Below are 17907 nucleotides of genomic sequence, written 5' to 3'. Positions count from 1 at the left end.
AAGGTATCAAGTACAAAGAGCAAGAATGACTAATATGTTCCAGGGAAAGAAAAAAAAAAAATCTGCGGTAGAGTGAATAAAGGTAAAAGAGGTAGGAATGAGGTCCAAAAGATAGTCATAGATGGATCATGAGGCCGTAAAAGACATGGTGAAGAGTGTGGATTGTATTTTAGCTGTAAAGAGATGTCATTGAGAGGTTTTAAGTAGAAGGTGAATTGGTAAGATTTACATTAAAAGATCACTCATGGGATGATATCAAAGGTCTAATTTGTGTAACTACAGTCCCAGAAGAAAAGGTAAGAGAAGATGGGGTAGAAAAAATATTTGAAGAAGAATAAGCCAGAATTTCTCCAAATTGGTAAACAAATTTACACAGTCAAGAAGTTCAGTGAATTTAAAATAAAATAAATATAAAGAAAACCACACCAACTGGGTGGCTGAGTGGGTTGGGCCTCTGCCTTCAGCTCAGGTCATGATCTCAGGTCCTGGGATCGAGCCCTGCATCAGGTTCTCTGCTCGGCGGAGAGCCTGCTTCCCCTCCCCCCCCCCCGCCCCCGCCTGCCTCTCTGCCTACTTGTGATCTCTGTCAAATAAGTAAAATCTTAAAAAAAAAAAAAAAAAAGAAAGAAAGAAAAGAAAACCACACCCAGACACGTCATAGCAAACTGTTGAAAACCAAAGACAAAATCTTGAAAGCTGCCAGACTGAATACAGAGAACAACAATTTGAATCACCAATGATTCTGAATCAAAACAACGAAGGGCAGAAACCAGCAGAACAACATCTTTAACGTGCTGAAAGAATAAAAATGTCATTCCAGAATTCTAGTACCAGTGAAAATATTCTTTAATGGTGAAGAAAAAATGAAGTCATTTTCAGATAAAAGAAACCAAGAAAATTTGTTTCGAGCAGAACGGCACTACAGAAAATGCTAAATGACGTTCTTCAGGTTTAAGGGAAATGACATAAGAGGAAAATTGAAGCTTCAGGAAGAAATGAAGAGCACTGGAAATGAAACACTACAAAACTGTACATGCTTTCCACCTCCAAAAAATTACTCTTGTTGCTGACATAATAAAAAATGGCATTTCTTGAAGATTTAAGAGACACTCACTTATAATTAGTGAAACACAGCATATTTCTATATGTGCACTTTTGAATGAAATACCCAGAAAAAAGGTTTGATAGACATAAATACAGAAAATAAGAAAGACAGGAACTATAACCTGAATATCTTCTAATTAAAAAAACAAAAAAACCAAAACCCTGAAAATGTAGCTGAGACCACACGTAAAATACTATAGAAAATACAAACATCAAAACCTCATATGGTTGCATAGTGGAAAACCGGTCTTAGAGAATTAGCTCGTGTGTGCAGGCACACACACACACACACACACACACAAATCATGATATCCTGTGAGTAATAAACTGTGAGTAACAAATTGTCCTCTGTCTCTGACCCAAGAATCTCATGTCATTAGCCAAGTCCCCATGAAATTGTGACAGGCTAACTTCTTAGCTTTCAAATAGGGTAAAGTCTCAGAATCTTTACAGTTCTTGATATGTATGTTCCTAATAATGGAGCCTCAAAATAATATAAAGCAAAAGTTGACAGGATTAAAGAGATAAAAAGATAATTCCACAATCACAATAGGAGATTTTAACTCTTAGCAATTACAGAACAACTAGAAAGCAAATCAGTAAAGATAGGAAGGACTGAGGATTTGAACAAGACTATCAATCACTGGGACTGGATTGATAGTTATTTATGGACCACTATATCCAACAATTGCAGAATACATATTTTTTTCAAGTACACTTGGTATAATCACTAAAACAGCTCATATGATGAGCCATTAAACAAAACTCAACAAATTCAAAAGGACTGAAATCATACAAAGTAGTGCTTTGACTATAAGAGAATAAATTAGAAATGAGTAAACAATAAGACATAGAGGAAAACCTCAAGCACCTGAAAATTAAACACCCATCTAAATAAACCACAGGTCAAAGAAGAAATTACGAGGAAATCAGAAAGTGTTTTAAGTTGAATGATAATGCAAATCTAACATATCAAGATTTGTAGAATATACTTAAAAGCAGTACTAGAGACAAATTTATATTTATAACTTTTTTTTAAAAAAGATTTTATTTATTTATTGGACAGAGATTACAGGTGGGCAGAGAGGCAGGCAGAGAGAGAGGAGGAAGCAGGCTCACTGCTGAGCAGAGAGCCCAATGTGTGGCTCAATCCCAGGATGCTGGGATCATGACCTGAGCCAAAGGCAGAGGCTTTAACCCACTGAGCCACCCAGGCACCCCAAATTTATAACTTTAAATAGTAGGAGTGAAGTCCAAAATTAATGACCTAAGGTTCAAGAGTAAGTACAAGGAAGGAAATAATAAAGATGAGAGCAGGAATCAGTTAAATAGTTAACAAACAATAGAGAAAATAGAAAGTCAAGGGTAGTTTTCTGGAAAGATCTTTTTTTAAAAGATTTATTTATTTATTTTAGAGAGAGAGAGAGAGAGAGAGAGTATGCATGGGGGGAGAGGGAGAGAGAATCTCCAAGCAGATTCCACACTCAGCACAGAGCCCAACATTGGGCTTGTTCTCATGACCCATGAGATCATGACCTGAACCAAAATCTGGAAAGATTTTTAAAAACTGATTAAATTCTGACTAGATTGAACAAAGATAAGAGTGAAGAAATCACCAATATCAGAAATGGAAGAGAAGTTATCACTACAGATCCTACAGATAGCAACAAGAATAGTAAGAGAACACTGTGAACAACTTTATGACAATAAATTCAACAACTTTGATAAAAAGTAAGTTTCTTTAAAAATCCAGTTACCAAAATGGACACAAAATGAAAAAACAAGATAAAAATGACTCTATATTTATATTTTTAAATGGAAATTAATTAATAAAAAATTTAATTTTCATGAGTTTTACACCAAAAAAATCTAGGCCTAAATGGTTTCAGTTCTGAATTCTACCAAAGAAGAAATAGCAGTAAGATTGTACAACCATTTCAGAATAAAGAAACGGGAACATTTTTCAAGGTACAAGTCTTTATGCAAAGGCAAAAGGCAAAGACAAAAGACAAAAACTGTCAGGGGGAAAGGAAATATAGAACTTGGAAGAGGAAAAGGTAAAACTATCCTCATTTGCAGAGGCCATGATTGTTTATGTAGAAATACTAAGGAACCTACAAAACTACTAGCAAGATTACAGAATACAAGTTTATTATAAAAATTGTATTTTATATATTAAACCGTAAATAGAAAATGAAGTTTTAAAAATCCACTTGAGAATATATAAAAAGCATAAAATGTAAAAGACAGAAATAAAATTAACGAACACTGTACTGGAAACTAGAACATTATTGAAAAAAATTAAAGACCTACATAAAGAGAGATATACCATGTTCATGAAGTAGAAGACTCAATATTAAGATATTCATTCTTTTCAAATTTATCTATAGACTCAGTGCAATTCCAATAAAAATTCATAAGAGCTTTTGAAAAAAATCTTACAAACATTATAAAATTTATATGGAAATGCAAATGATAATAGTGAAAGCAAGTCAAAACAGAAAAAAGTTGAAGGACTTATACTACCTGATTTCAAAACTTGTAATGCTAAAAAAATCAAAACAGTTTGATAAGGTCCAGAGGATATAAACATAGATCAACAGAACAGATAAGAGAGTCCATAATGGTTTTTATTTTTATAGCATCCACCTAGGAAAGGAAAGCATTATAAAAATAATGCTGTAACAACTAGACCCTCTTATTTATTTATAAAAAAGATTTATTATTTAACTGATTTATTTTTAAAGATTTTACTTATTTGTCTGAGAAAGAGAGAACACACAAGCAGGGGGAGCAGCAGGCAGAGGGAAAAGCAGGCTCCCCCCTGAGCAAGAAGCCCCTTCTGGGACTCAACCCCAGAACCCTGGGATCATGACCTGAGCCAAAGGCAGATGCCTAAGCAACTGAACCACCCAGGAGTACCTTATTATTTTATTTTAGGGAGTAAGAGAGCATATAAAGAGGGGAGGGACAGAGGGAAAGGGAGAGAGAGTCTTAAGGAGACTCTGTGCTGAATATGGAGTCCATCTGGGTGCTCAGTCTCATGACCCTGAGATCATGACCTCAGCTGAAACCAAGAGTTGCATGCTTAACCAACTATGCCACCCAGGTGCCCCTTGGTACTCATTTTAAAAATGAACACTGGGGGCGCCTGGGTGGCTCAGCGGGTTAAAGCCTCTGCCTTTGGCTCAGGTCATGGTCTCAGGGTCCTGGGATCGAGCCCCACATCGGGCTCTCTGCTCGGGAGCCTGCTTCCTCCTCTCTCCCTGCCTGCCTCTCTGCCTACTTGTAATCTCTGTCTGTCAATTAAATACATAAAATCTTTAAAAAAAAGAAAAATTAAAAAAAAAATGAACACTGATCCTTACTTGACATTTCAAAAATTAACCTGACATGGATCATAAAACTCAATGTATGAGCTAAAACTACAAACTTCTAGAAGTATAAAAAATTAACTGGTCTTTAAAAAATTAAATTTTTTTTCTCTTCAAAAGATACCTTTAAGAAAATAAAAAAGCAAGCTACACACTGGGATAAAATGTCAATAGGCATAACTGACAAAAAAATTTTGGATCCAAAATATACAAAGAAACCTTAAAAACAAAATAGTAAGAACACAACCAAGAGAAACCGGGCAAAAAATATGAACAGAATTTCATAAAGGAAACTATATGGTTGGGAAGTAAGTAAATGAAAAGATCCTCAACATCACTAGTTACCAGATGAAAGCAAATTTAAGTCACAATGTGATGACATCATTACATTCTTATAAAAATGACTAAAATTAAAGACACTGACAATACCAAAGATTGAAAAAGGATACGGAGCAATAAGAAATCATACAGTGTTAATGGGAATATAAGATACAACCACCACTTTGGAAAACTGTCAGTTTCTTAAAAGGTTAAACATTTTCCACCGTAACAAACTAGCTACTCACCTCTTAGGTATTTACTCAAGAGGAACAAAAACATATATCCAGACTTGCACATGGATGTTCATAGCAGTTTTATTCACAATAGCCCTAAACTGTAAACAACCCAAATGTCCACCAATTCATGCATGGATAAACAAGTATGTATATACATATAAGTGAACACTAACTGGCAATAAAACGAATGAACTATTGATACACTTAACAACATGCATGAGATCTCAAATCATTTTATTGAGTTAAAGAAATTAGATATGAAAGAATACATGTTACATAATTCCATTTATCTAAAATACTAGAAAAAGCCAATCTAATCTATAATTACAAAAAGCAGACCAGTGGTAGTTTGGAACCTGGGGCAGAAGAAAAGATGGATTACCAAGGGAGCAGAAGTAATGTTTTGGGGTTGACTGAAATATTCTCTACCTTGATTGCAAAGGTGGTGACACAGGTTTACATATATATATTTTTTAAGATTTTATTTATTTATTTGACAGAGAGAGAGAAAGAGAGAGAGAAATTACAGGTAGGCAGAGAGGCAGGCAGAGAGAGAGGGGGAAGCAGGCTCCTTGCTGAGCAAAGAGCCCAATGTGGGGCTCGATCCCAGGACCCTGAGATCATGACCTGAGTCAAAGGCAGAGGCTTTAACTCACTGAGCCACCCAGGCACCCCCAGGTTTACATATGTTTACATTAATTGTACACTTTAAATTGATGCAGTTTATTATGGCATGTAAATTATAAATAAAGTTGATTTAAAAAGCAGTAACTTGTATTTGTTAGAGTCTCGGTATTTCTCAATCAATCAGTAAATTCAAGGGCATTGGAGATGTTCTCAGATGATCTCTACCTGGAAAGATTACCTCCTTCAACTAAGCAGCTTGAAAAAAGTCACACAGAAGTAGTCAATTAAAAAAAAAACAAAAAAAGAAGTGGTCAATAAGAGAAGGAATACTTACTTAATAACAGACCAATTTTTATGATTTGGCCATGAGGATAGATTGGCAGATATCACAAGCATTTCAATCCTATATTCAACTCATTCTCTCTCTTTCAAAAATTTACTTTATCATGCTTATGTTTAGAGTTCTAAATAGATTGCTAAAGTTCATGGGATCCCATTATATCTCATACCAGTGCTTCATAAAACATTCCAGTCAATGTTAACAGATGTAATACAGAAAAGGCTTTTCTTGTTAAATAACATTTGGGAAACAATGGGTAGAAGCAAAATTAAACAGCTTGGCTTCAATATGCAAAAATTTTTGGAACCCATGCTAATAAAAATTTCCAAGAGAAGTCTACAGTAGTATATACAAATATTATCCCAAATTCTAATCAAACATCTCAAAAGTTAATATTCCATTTTCACTTTGGAAAATGCTGGTGTGTACTTTCTGCATATGTCTCAATATCTACAATATGGTGAATGTCTACCAGATAACTATTAATTCTTAAGTTATGTATAAATTGGCAAGCAAAAAGTCAGTTAACAAAGACACAATAAAGGTAAATTCCTTTGTTTAAAAATGACTGTTTTGGGGTACCTGGGTGGCTCAGTGGGTTAAGCTTCTGTCTTGGGCTCAGGTCATGATCTCAGGGTCCTGGGATCAAGCCCCCCATCGGGCTCTCTGCTCAGTGGGGAGCCTGATTCCCCACCTCTCTCTGCCTGCCTCTCGGCCTACTTGTGATCTCTGGCTGTCAAATAAATAAATAAAATCTTAAAAAAAAAAAAAAACCAGACTGTTTTAATTATTTAATTATCTGCAACCAACATTAGTACATTAGGTAAAAATGATGCATGATCAGCTTCCTTGAAATGTACTTAAGTTTTCAACCTGCATTTCAATTATGGGGAATCACTTCTCCCCTACCTACAACATATATAGGATTCAGTAAACTAGAATGATTCCAGTAAATATATGTTTTCAAATTATTAAAAGTATTAGTTAAGGCAAATAACATTAATGTTTATATAGCCCTTAAGAATCTATAAACCACTTTTCACATACTGTGAAGTAGTTATTGTCATATACCTATTAAGAAACAGGGAATGAAGCCCAAGAATATACAATAAAAGGCAGAAAGTAGGCTGAATGTTGAATCAGTCCTCTTTTTACTTTACTATCCTATCAGTATAATGATACACAGTATAGATGGACAAATGAAAAAAATTCTTGTTCTGAAACATGATAAACATAGCAAAAGAAATTTAAATAATTCTTGCATCAAAAAAAATTACTATGTATCTACTTTGGGCCAGGCCCTGTTTTAGGTGCTGGGGAAATAGCTGTAAATGGTTTGGTTGTTTTTTAAAGTTGAAGTTATCCTTTTCACCCTTATGGGAAAACTCATATTCTAGGCTATTTTAAAATTTCCTTTCCGATAGATCAACAACACAGCAAAGGATATAGAGCACACACGTCATCTAAGTCATTGGAACAACACCCAGCATGTATCTAGGTGCACACTACCCCCCCCTCCCCCCCCCCCCCCCCCCCCCCGCTACACACAAGTTGTAACTGTCCCTGGGCAGTGCAGGTTGAGTACACTTCAATGATTATAACATCTGGGCCAACAGCCAGCTGGTCTTTTTCTGGTCTGATCTTGTCAGTGAAAGTTAGCTTAAAAAATAGTAGGAAAGAGCTTTCCTTCCTGTAGAACCCTGAATGAGTTAACACCCTTCCTAGAATTTCTTTAAAAATACTGTTCTGGGATATTAGGGTGGAAGAATGTATTCTGAATGATGGCATGTTCTGTTATTTTAAAATCAACATATGACAACTCTCAATGAAAAAATAAGCCAAGCCTTCCTAATACTACTCTGAGCCCTTCTAGCCCCAAGGTCATAGATACTGTGGCTGCTACCTTAAAACTCTACTTAAAAATATCATAGGGCAAACCGCCTTTTCAAGAGAACTTATTCAAGACCATGGCAAGTCCCTACATCTCAGCCCTGGTTTCTTCATGTGTGAGAAGGTGGTTCTTTACTCAGAGAGGGCTGTGTACATCTGACAAGAATTCTCCTCAAAATATACAGATGAAGAAATATCCCTACACAATTCTGTTAAATAATTCCATAAAATTCACCTGAAATCTTCTGGTGCACCCAGGACTACAAATTATTACATGACCTATTACATGGGACTTCCAACCCTGATTCTAGGACTCCATTATAGTATCTTTCCGAAGGATATGCCCACAGCTTATGTTACATGGTGATTACTGAAAATGTGTTGTTATTTTAGTAGATTATACCAATTAATTAAATTAATACCATTATCTTTTCTTTTCTGACCTTTCCAAAAAGGACTTAAAAGCATTTCTGGTATTTCATATTAAGGATTCTTAATGATTCAACTCTATTACCACAGTTATAGGGCTGCTTTTTAAAATAAAACTGCAATTTGACACTTGTAATTTCATATTCTATCAAATGTTTAAATCTAATTTAGTTAGCATAGAAATACTTGTTCAGACCAAGGTATTAAAACAGACACTTTGAAAAATCAGGTGCCATGGCTCCCATTTATTTTGAATGATTAACAGGGTGTGTATGTGAGGGTAGGGAGTGCCTTCCTCTAGGAAAGACAAGCGGCACTGAGTCTTTACATTTTACTCTAATGAAAACATACCAGTGTATCATGATGCATGGAGAAAACAGATCCGGAAACTGGGAAGAGAGGTGGATCCTTGGTAACAGCTCTGATTTATTTAAAAGAAACCCTGAACTTATTCTAGGCATCTCTCTCCCTCTCCTTCTAAATTTGACGGATAGGCAGTAGGCATGGTTAATGCTACTTCTTTAATACCCTCCTGAAATGGTCATCTCTCCTCCATCTTCTTTATTACATATTTATGTGTTTGTTTACTGTTTGTCTTTCCCAACAGGCTGTAGGCTGTATATAATGGCAGGGGTCATATTCTTTTATTCAACACCATAGACTCGGCAACAGCACACACAAGGCACTCAATGAGTCAAGACAACACGACCTCTTGTCTAGAATATCATAACTGTCTTGCTAGTTGTTTTTTCTGCATGCAGTCTAATTCTTTCCTTCTTCCTCCCTGATCTACATCACTGCAAAAGTGATCTTTTTTTTTTTTTTTTAAAGATTATTTATTTGACAGAGAGAGAGAGAGAGAGGCAGGCAGGCTCCCCGCTGAGCAGAGAGCCTGGTGGGCACCGGGCTTGATCCCAGAATCCCAGGATCATGCCCTGAGCTGAAGGCAGACGTTTAATGGACTGAGCCACCCAGGTGTCCCAAAAGTGATCATTCTTATACTGCAAATACAGTAACCTATTTTATAACCATCTAATGGCACCTTAAGGGAAAGAGTCAAATTCATAGGCTTTCAGGCCTCTATAATTTTGATGTAACTCTCCTACCTTATCTGCAGCTCCTTAAGCACACCTTAGCACTCAGTTAGCCAAAATCACCATGCTACTGCTCTCTGCCTCCTTGTCCTCACACATATTTCTCTCTCTGCTCAGAATATTTTATCTCCTTGTCTGACAAGTTCTACTTCTTGTTCAAGTCTCAGCTTAAAAGTCTTCTCCTTATTACCTTCTATGACTCTACCAGCTACATATAACTTGTAATTTGGATACATGCTAAGAGTGAGGATAAAAAAATTTGGCCTAACTGGGTTAAAATTCTAGCTCCTCCATTTATTAGCTGTGTGTTTGGACAAATCATTTAAAACCTGTTGGTACTTCAAAATCCTTAACAGTCCTAGTCTCTACTCAGAGGATGGCTCTATGAATTGAATAATTTAACCTATATAAACTGCTCAGCACAGTGCTTGGCACACAGCATGGATGCTTCAGTTAAGATGCTATTATCATTATTACGGTTCCTGTATAATTATCCTAGGACTTGACCAAGCTCCTTAAACATAGGAAATGCTTGTTATCTTCCGATCCTAGCACATGGTAGACATTAATGTTCTTTGAATGAATGAAAGAATAAATGCTCTAAAATTATGAGATTGGAATGTTAGAAAGGTAGGCTTAAAACACAGATTCTTTTTTAAAGATTTATTTATTTATTTTTGTGGGGGAGGGGCAGAGAGAGTCTTAAGCAGACTCCGTGTTGAGCACAGAGCCTAATGGGGGGCTTGATCTCAGGACCCTGAGATCACAACCTAAGCTGAAACCAAGAGTCTGACACTTAACTGACTGTGCCACCTAGGCGTCCAAAACACACATTCTTGTTGTAAATTTCTAAATCTCAGTGTTAAAAAGGATTGCTATTTAACAAGTCTACTTCCTTTTTCCTCTCCCTGCTTTTATCACAACACCTGAAATGCTCAATTCACAGCCTTTTTGTAATAGAGTAAGGAGAACTTATAGCGACATGCTTGCTCTCTTCAACAGAAACCTGAAAAAGGAATCACTAAAAGAGAGGAGACCCTAGAACATGCCTATATTTATTAAATCTTTCCATGTGTTGGCCCACATTACTCAGCCTAGAGATGGACATAGTTGACTTCTAGAAAATTTTTTTATCTTTGACTTTAGCTGCTATCTTTAAAAATTTTTATTTCCAACTTTATTGAGGAATAATTGACAAATATAATTGCATATATTTTAGTGTACATGATTTGATATACACATATGTTATGAAACGATTACCAAGATCAAAGTAATTAACATATCCATAAATATATCCAAAAAAGTGAACTCAATTTTGTATATAGTGAGAACACTTAAGATGTACTCTCAGTAAACTTCAAGTACACAACACCTTATTTTTAACTATACTCACTATGCTGAACATCAAATCCTCAGAACTTACTCATCTTATAATTGAAAGTGTACTCTTTGACCAAATTGTCCCCATTTCTCCATAGCCTCTTGGCAAAAACCAATCTAGTTTTGGTTTCTAGAAATCGTGTGTGTGTGTGTGTGTGTGTGTGTGTGTGTGTTTTAAGATTACACTGTAAGTGATACCATACAGTATTTGTCTTTCTCTGTCTGATTTATCTCACTTTAGCTACTATCTTTTAAGGCTTGAAGTTCTCAATGTTTCAGGGAATACGATTTCATAATATCTTTTATGTAATTCAGTAATCCAAAAGTTTAATTAGACTGAAGGAAGATAGCTTTAGAGACTAGTAAAATAAGCAATATTTTGCAAAACCCACTCAACCCCTTGCAAGAAACACTCTTCATTATATTATTTGGTAATTAAACTTTGAGACAATGAGGAAAAAAATATAAAAAGTATACTTAAATTGGGGAAATAGTTGCTGAACAGGTATCAGGAAACTGAAATGGATTTTATATAAAATTTGAAAAAGAAAATCTTGGGGCACCTGGTTGGCTCAGTCATTGAGCATCTGCCTTTGGCTCAGGTCATGATCCCAGGGCCCTGGGATTGAACCCTTCATCGGGCTCCCTCCTCGGCGGGAAGCCTGCTTCTCTCTCTCCCACTACCCTGCTTGTATTCCCTCTCTCGCTGTCTCTCTCTCTCTCTCTGTATCAAATAAAGAAAGAAAGAAAGAAAGAAAATCTTAACTATCCACATACTTTGACAGTAACTAAAAAACATTGATTGATAAACTTTTTTGTGCAAAGCACTATTAATACAAAGAAGCATACTTGGCCCTTACTTTTCAGATATTAACATATTAAAAGTAGAAAACAGTCAACATACAGAGTTAAGTACAAGTTTTAATCAACAGGCTAAGATAGTAGCACCAAAGATGATAAAATACATGAACAATTGCCACATTAACTAAAAATTTAAGGATGAGAATTGAATTGGAACTTGACAAATGCTGTGATACTAAAAGCCAATCATTTAATGAGATAAAATCAACAACATTTAACTAATTGACATATATTTTAATTTTTATTTTATTTTTGTTTTTTAAAAAGATTTATTTATTTTTGAGAGGGAGAGAGGAGAGAGAGAGAGCAAGCAGGGGGAGGGGCAGAGGGAGCAGCAGACTCCTTGTGGGGCTGGGAGCCCGTCATGGGACTCCATCCCAGGACCCTAGGATCATGACCTGAGCCGAAGGCAAATGCTTAACTGACTGAGCCACCCAGGCGCCCCTATAAAACATTTTTAGAAAGTCAGAAATAGCTGAGAGGAATATGTTAGAGATCAAGATCAATGACAGTTAAAATAAGCAATAGGCTCTGTTGATCCAAGGAAACCAATTTTTAGAATTCTTCTTTTATAGCTTTTAGCTTAGTAAATCTTTTTATAAGAAATAACTTGACATCTTTTAATTTTACAGTATAACTAAGTAATAATGATATATATTTATACTGTGCTCATCATCATTTACATAAGTAAACCCTTTGAGATGGTATATTTGATACCATGGGGAATGTAATCTATGGGAGAAAGAAATGGTTTACAAAAAGAAGTGAGACTTTTTATTTGTATTTTTAAAAACACAAAATCGCTATTGGTGCAGTAGGTAATGTCTAAGCTTAAAATTAAATGATTACATCTGGCTCAGAAAATGGAAAGTGAGAATTTTGAGGAGTTAAAATTAGTTGACTTAAGACTTTGGAAACGAGACACTTCAAATTTCCTTTAAAAAATCCAGAAACACTTCCCTGATCTGAGTAAGCTGGACCTTAAATGGCAAGCAGGGGAAATTTACTGGCTGAGAAGGTAGGAAAAGGCCAAGCAAATACTCTGCACAAATAATAAAGGTACAGCAATGTAAACACCATTCCTGAGAAGGAAAAAGTTTTAGTGAGGTCACAAGGTGAGACAGACCTTCTCAACTGCTACACAGGGAACAGACTACAGTAAGATTCTGCTTCCTTCAGCTCTCAGGTGGGCCAGAAGCCCAGAGAAGCCAGAGACTCTAGGGAGTCAGACAGTGACTTTATCTGGTTATTATTCCACACGTGACAGGTCACAAAAAAAGCTTAAGAAGAACTGGCGGAGGATTCTTGAAAACGTGGGGTTATGAAAGTAGGTGAAGTAAAAACAAACAAAAAACAACTCCAGGGGTATGATTATATACATACAGTGGGTGATGTCAAGGACTGTGGTCTTTATCTTACAGCCCATAGGAAACCATGGAAGGTCTTTAATCAAGTGAAGGACAGGCTCAATTTTTGTTTAAGAAAGTAAACAATTCTGGCAGCAATGTGGAGGTGGCACAGGAATGAAGTGTAACTTCCAGTTAGGAAGCTAATACAATCTTGAGGTCTTAAATTAGAACCTGAATAATAACACAGGCAGTGAACCTGTAAAGGACGATTTAAGAGATATCTTTGAAGTAAAACTGCCCGAAGTCTTCAACTTATTATTAGACATTTCCCCCTTTGACAATGCCTCTACATTTTGCAAAGGAAGATAAAGATAAAGCAGGAATTTATTTTTGATAGATTTGTATTTGTATTTGTATTCTGCAAAGAGAACAATACTTGCCCAATTAAATCTGGATCTTCTAAGCAGTTTTTCAACTGCTGGAAATGCTTTTTTAAGACAACATTTCAATTCATATTACAGCTACTTACAATACCCAGTTACTCCTAGAGTTGCAGGAGTTTTTAGCGCTCAGTTTGAGACTTCACAGAGCAGTTCAATTCCACAAACATATGCCGAGTATCTACTTATGTGCCAGGCACAGGATTAGGCACTAGGGTTACAACGTTCTTTGTTCTTGGGAAAGTAATTCTTTTAAAAAGGATTTCTGTATGACAACATCCAAGCATGTGTTTGTATGAAAACAAATAAGTCAATTGGTCTGTAGGCTGTCTGTTTAATGTTGGGCTTGCTCAGTTTTGTAAAGACCCGCAGTGCCATGCAAGAAAAGACTTGATGCCTTTGACAGCAGGGTGTAAAATGAACCGCGGTACCTGGCAGTCCTTGATGAATACAAAAGAGTAAAGAAAAGAGAACAACATGAATACATACATACACACTCACAAGTTCTTTTACTAGAATGTTTTTCATTCATTTCTATTCAAAAGGTCCAAAACAGTATTTAACTAGAACTAATCTTAATTTTTCCTCTTATAAAAAGTGTATTTGCTTTTTGATAAACTATAGAGGAAAACTGAAAACAATGCAGTTAATCTTTGGAAGATCTCTATAAAATTCCATCTTTTAAAAGTTCTCTACAGGATAGAAGGATGGGGAGTAGACTTCCTTACACGTATACATTGATTTTTATGGTATTTAAATGTCAACAAACCTATAGTCTCTAAACATGGGTAAATGGTGAGGGGTGGTGGGATGGGGAAAAATCATCTGTCCCCTGTTTATTTCTCTAGTATCATTTCCCATTACTTGGCCCCTCCCTGCCTTTTACTTTCTGCTAATACCAAACTCCTTACAGTTCCCTGAAAATAGCGCATCCCCACATACCTATGTACCTCTGTATGTGCTGATCTCTCTGTCTGAACAGTCCTACCCACCCCTATGCCATGTATTCCAGGAAAATTCTAGTTCTTTCTTCAAATCACTTCCGCACACACAAAATAATATTTACTTCTTTATATTACTTCTAAACACCATTTGCCAGTCTGTTGCACATATTACACTACAAGATTTATTTACATATTCTAATGTCTCCATTGGACCATAACGTATTCAAGGGACATAACATTTTTCCAAATTTAAAAAAAAAAACATCAGTTCATCAAAATGTAAAGTGATCTACCTGCAGACACCTAGCTACCAGATGCAGACACATGCAGGCAAGAAATATGTAAGATAGCAGGTGGTACCAAAAATACATTGCTGAGAATATGAATTTTCTGGATAGTTGGATTTTTTTAGCTAACTATATAAAAATCATTTTTAAAAACTTAAAATAGAAATCTTCTGATGTACACTATGTACAATGGATGAAATGTTAAATATAAGTGAAACTTTTCTTGTTGATTCAGTTTTCCACCTCTCTTATGATTAAACATTATTTGGTGCTAAAGGAAACTGTTAAGGATAGAGAGGTAGCAAGACAGATTTATGCAGAGTGACTTGAAGGGACACCACAGGACCGATGGGACTGACCGCTGAACAGCACTACAGAGCTGGACAGACTGCTTCCTTGCCCACACTTGTAGGGTTCATGATTTTTCTACAGTCACTAAACTGAACACCGCTGTTTCTTTGCCTCCCTCACCAAATGGACTGATCATCTTTTTCCCTTCCTGCCAACATCCCAATTTTTAGGGTATAAAATATCCAAGTATAGGAAGTTCTTTCTTTTCTTTTAAAGATTTATTTAGTTGAGAAAAAGTGAGTGCATCCATATATGGGTGGAGGGGTAGAGGGAGACACTCTTGAGCAGACTCCCTGCTGAGGAGGAGCCCCACGTGGGCTCGATTTCATGATCCATGAGATTCTGACCTGAGCTGAAACCAAGAGCCAGATGCTCAATTGAGCCACCCACGTGCCCCTGGGAAGGTATTTCTTATCAATCCCAACACCTAAGAGTGTAGGGATGTTTTATCCTTTTTCTTTGCCCCCTTATTTGGGGGAATAAAACTTATCTGGCTGGTGCTGGCCCACTTCTGAGTTCTGTGACCATCAGTACTGCATCCAGTTTGGCTACTCACTGCACTTTCTTCTTCCTTGTCTAGCATACCTTTTCTTTTTTATATTGTCTTTGATAATACGTATTATAGGCTTTTCTTTTTATTTAATTTTCAACTCTTTCAGAATTCAAAATTCTGGCTCTATTCCTTACTAATTTAATTTGAATACAGTAGTTTTCAGCACTCACATGCAGTAACCAGAAGCATCTGAGCTAGAGACCACAGCGTAATTCTGGCTCTGTGAGACATGTGGGACGGGACCATATAGTTTGGTAAACTACACTCCATGGGCCAAATCTATCCCATCTCCTGTTATTATAAATAAAATTGCATTGGAACCCAGCCATATTCAGTCATTTAAGGATTATCTATGGCTGTTTTCACTCTAGGACAGCAAATCTGAGTAGTTGCAACTGATAACTGATATAAACTGATATCTGATAACCAATGTAGGTTGCAAAGCCTAACATATTTACTATCTCGGTCTTTACAGAACAAGTTTCCAAATCCCTTACAGTAGTGATCGATCCTTCATCCCTCCCTTCCTCTTTTCGTTCCTCCTTCCCTCCCTCCCTCCTTTCTTTTAAAGATTTTAATTATTTATTTGAGAGAGCAAGAGAGCACACAAGCAGGGGGAGTGGCAGGCAGAGGGAGAGGGAGAAGCAGGTTCCCTAGGGAGCAGGGACCCCAATGTGGGGCTCAATCCCAGGATCCCAGGATCATGACCTGAGCTGAAGGCAGACACTTAACCCATTAAGCCACTGAGGCCCCTACAGTAGTGATTCTTAATCCTTAGTGGGCATCACAATCACCTGGTGAACTTTTGAAAAGTAGGTTTTCTTGAGGTTCTTTCTCCAGAGATTTTTATTCAATCGGCCCAAGTCCAGGGAAATTATTTTACCAAAGCTCAAGTGACTCTAATGTGCATTCAAACTACTGCTCAGGATTTCTCAAACCTCAGCATGCACAGGAATCATCTGATTTATCTGTTAATCCAGGAGAGTCCCATGAGTATTTACACTCCATTTGGACTTACAACTTCTGGAAAGAGAGAGCAGAACTCTGAGTATTGATTAAGTGTGCCTGCTGACTCTGAGGCAGGGAGTCTTTAGACCTCCCGCCTTTTTTTTTTTTTTTTTTTTAAAGATTTTATTCATTTATTTGACAGATAGAGAGATCACAAGTAGGCAGAGAGGCAGGCAGAGAAAGGGGGGGAAGCAGGCTCCCTGCTGAGCAGAGAGCCCGATGCGGGGCTCGATCCAAGGACCCTGAGATCATGACCTGAGCCGAAGGCAGAGGCTTAATCCACTGAGCCACCCAGGAGCCCCTGGACCCCATTTTGAGAGCTATGGCTTATAGAGGTTGCTTTGAAAAAGCCTCACAGGTATATCTGAATAGGCCCATGTCCCCAGTAATGAATCAAGTCATTCTAATTACTCTTAAGCCTCAGGTTCTCATCTGTAAAATGGGGCTTATTCTCTACCTGCCTTGCCTACCTCATAAGCTTGCTATGAGAAGTTCTCTATGAGATTTGTCAGTCTCTAATTCCCTGACCAAATTCAGATAATATTGCTTTTGGAAGATTCAGATTACATCTGATATGGCCTTCTAAAAAACTCAGATAATCAACATATAATAAGCAGACATCACATAATAAGCATATAATGCATATACCATAATTCGAACACTATTTCAAGTATAAAAACAAGACATAACTAAAAATTGTGTCAATGACTTCCTGAAATCAAACCTGGATAATGAAGGGTTTCCAGAAAGCTGGTCACATACTGTAGTGATTACACAGTGGCTCCTAGGTTGGAACACAAATGTAGCTAAATCCTTTTCATTGTTCAGAGGATTTCACTTACCTAAGGGTTCTTGGATAGGCTTAGGGAAAGGACTGCCTGTAAACCTTTGAAATTGTAGGCCAAATTTTGCCTGCAAACTTTTTCAGATGAGTGTATCAGATTCCCCAAAGAATCCACTCTCCAAAAGAAAATAAAGGCAGTCATTTACCCTAAGTTTCTATGCGCCAAGATCTGGGTCATATCAGCTCATTATGAGAACTTCTAATGGTGAGGAAAAAAGTCTGTTGTGAGTTATTTCCAAATGTTGGTGTCCTGGTTTAAAACAAACCCATTTAAGAAAGAAATCTTTGGCTTTCCTTTATTTCTGGTGTTTTCTAAACAAAGTAGGTAAAGAAACTAATAATAATTTTTCCATTTCAGTAAAGGTAACAATATTTAAAATAAAATTTTTTTAATGTTCCAGAAAAGTCTCAGTTTCATTGCTATGAAATACAAGCAAAAAAGGAATTTGATTATCCTGTGGGAGTATGTTTTTAT

The 17907-nt window shown here is 36.6% G+C and overlaps 1 protein-coding gene across 2 annotated transcripts in view; it reads right to left on the bottom strand.

The window, feature by feature from the left end:
* Positions 1-17907, bottom strand: part of AFG2A (AFG2 AAA ATPase homolog A) — a 337231-nt gene that overhangs the window by 66778 nt on the left and 252546 nt on the right. The window lies entirely within an intron of this gene.

Source organism: Martes martes (genome assembly GCF_963455335.1).
Source record: "Martes martes genome assembly, chromosome: 2".
Lineage (NCBI taxonomy): Eukaryota > Metazoa > Chordata > Mammalia > Carnivora > Mustelidae > Martes > Martes martes.
This window is presented reverse-complemented; position numbering and strand designations above follow the sequence as displayed.